Below are 2,578 nucleotides of genomic sequence, written 5' to 3'. Positions count from 1 at the left end.
AGTAGAATAAATATTGCTTACGCTGTCACGTCAACTACGCAAGCGCTTGCGCGAAATTGTAATCATGGGACGGCGTCGTGCTTCCGCCACGTATTTCATTAATTTCATCTCACACGCGCCCCGTTTCTATTGGTTCCTCTTTGTCGAATCCTTTGCTGAGGTCCCACCTAAAGGCTCCATGCCGGACTCGAAACGAAATATTAGTTTCGATTCATAATTTGATGAGGTTAGCTATAAAATGGAACATGAAAGAAACGGAAGGAGCCCAGACCCAAATAATCAATTGTCAAAAAGCAAGGTGGTCGTCGGAGGAGATGAAGAAAACCGGAGTCATCGCCGCCTCCGTCACGGCTGCCGCTCTTGCCTCCTTTTCCACAACAGCACACCCTAATCACTCTCCATCCAATGATGAGGTATTCTCGCAAACTTTGAACCAAATGTCTAATTTGTTAAAAGTTGAGGTTTCTTACCAAAATCTTTTGGTGGAATTCAGGGATCGAAGGGGAAAGAGAAAGGATCCGGATCGAGAAGGGGAATGGAGGAGAAATTTGCCCCGAGATTTGATGGCTTGAGATTTATCGAGACCCTTGTAACGGCGCATAGGTGATGGAAGATCACCTCTTTGTGCTACTGTATTTGATATTCTTATTATGGGATTCAAGTTTGATTCCTTTCTTCGATTTTATAGATTTTGGGATTTAATTTGTGAAGGAGCTTTTAATGTAAATTTAAGGGTGGCTATGATTATTAAGTAGCGTGAGATGGCTACGACTTTTGTTTCGGTAGAGTCGTTTGATTGATCGCATCTTCTTTCTTTTGGGACTTTAATCTAGCAATCAAACCAATGAAAATTTTGATTTTTGTGGTCCAAACAGTGATTTCCAGGCAAATGCTTTTCTTTTCTAAGAAATTTTGGTAATAGGTATTTGGCAGCTTGCTAATTGTCGGATCAGATAAACTTTCTTTATAAACCAATACTTCAGTCACTTTCGCACATCTTGAGCATCTAACAAGTACCGTTCATGACTTCTTTTTGTTTTCAAATGGATCTGAGGCTTTACAACTACAGTAGGGAAGAGTCTGAGATTATGGGCTGTTACATTATTTTGCCTTTCGTAAAATAGACCCGAATAGAAGGTACATGATTAACCATCTAAAGAATTCTGGGACTACAGAAAGTTTACACAAAAAATAATATTATAGAGCCACTAATTATTTTTACCAAGTTTAGCAAGTTAGAGCCACAAATGCACTGCTCCCTCTAGATTCTAGAGTTTCATCACGCCTTCAGGCAGGGTGAGATCTTCACCGTACAGGATATATAAGCAATAGTCCACATAAATTGAGAACCCTGTATTAATATCCTTGGCCAAAAAACCAATCGCAATGCCCAAATCGCCCTCTGCGTCACCTGTCAAGCTAGCATTCACCCATGCAATTGGCACCGAAACGGTTGAAGCATCCAGCGACAAATGTAACAACGGAGAAAATAAATCTGAGGCCCTCGTCTTACTCTCGTCGTCCTCAAATTGGTCGCCTATTCCACCACCTTACGAGGTGAGGCGTCCACGACCTCGAACATTTTTTCAATTCGGAGCTTCCAAATAAACCATAGAACAGTGAAGGCATAGACTAGGTGGAACTGCAAGAGAGCAGGAGCTATATTGGAAATTCAGAAGTCTAAAATTAAAACACCCACTACAAAGATACACGCTTCACGTGGATGCTTAGCATTTTCACAAAGTATTAAAGTCATAGTTAGTTTTATTAAAATATAATTCTAATACCTAACATAAAACACAAGTCATAATAAGCTTTTAGAGATGCATGTTCATACAATCTAAAACATTAAGCCCACATAGAAGTGACCATTTGTCTAAACAAAGTAAACATAAATAATTAATAATTAAACTGCAACTTCTCCATGATAAGCGTGTGGTCATCCCCTAGATCTACAATATATTCCACTAGAAGTTAGTAAGTATAAATGCTTAGCAAGTGCAATCTAAAATAGTCTAAAGATAATGTAAATATAGTAGATGTACATTTCATAATTAAATGAACAAGGCAGTAAGCAAAATATTGAACCGAAGAAAATAACCAAAGGTATCCCGTCAGATATCCAAAAACTATGTTTTAATTTATCATGCAATTTGCATGTCATAATAAAGGCTCACATAGAGCTGATATCAAATCTTGTTTACCCTATCATAGGCACACCCAAAGCAAGTGCATATCCAAGCATAATATATACACACAATGAGGAGGGATTATCCAGTGGTAACATCACCCATATATGCCTAGTAATACTACATATGATAGATAGTTTGTGGCCATCAGATTAAAGACCCAAGTCATAAGCCCATAAGCGATATTTCTACATCATCGCACGTGGTGAAATAAGGAGCATGCAACTCAAATCGCACACATCGGAATAAGTGGCACGCAACTCAAAAGACGTCCTAACCGTACATCATTAAGTACCGCTAGGTCTAATGAGAATATCTCATCCTCATATATATTACTTTGTTTATCTATATCGTGATATGATCTCTCATTTAGGCAAATGTTCGATCTA

The 2,578-nt window shown here is 38.6% G+C and overlaps 1 long non-coding RNA gene across 1 annotated transcript; it reads left to right on the top strand.

The window, feature by feature from the left end:
• The first annotated feature begins 260 nt into the window (after positions 1 to 260).
• LOC140798932 (uncharacterized) lies at positions 261 to 780 on the top strand. Its single transcript, XR_012110928.1, has 2 exons — positions 261 to 413; positions 494 to 780. It is a non-coding gene; the product is annotated as an uncharacterized lncRNA (long non-coding RNA).
• Positions 781 to 2,578: the final 1,798 nt, after the last annotated feature.

This window comes from Typha latifolia, chromosome 12, assembly GCF_019914945.1.
Source record: "Typha latifolia isolate L0001 chromosome 12, TyphaL0001v2, whole genome shotgun sequence".
NCBI lineage: Eukaryota > Viridiplantae > Streptophyta > Magnoliopsida > Poales > Typhaceae > Typha > Typha latifolia.
Note: the sequence above shows the minus strand (reverse complement) of the source record. Positions and strands in the feature narration are given on the sequence as shown.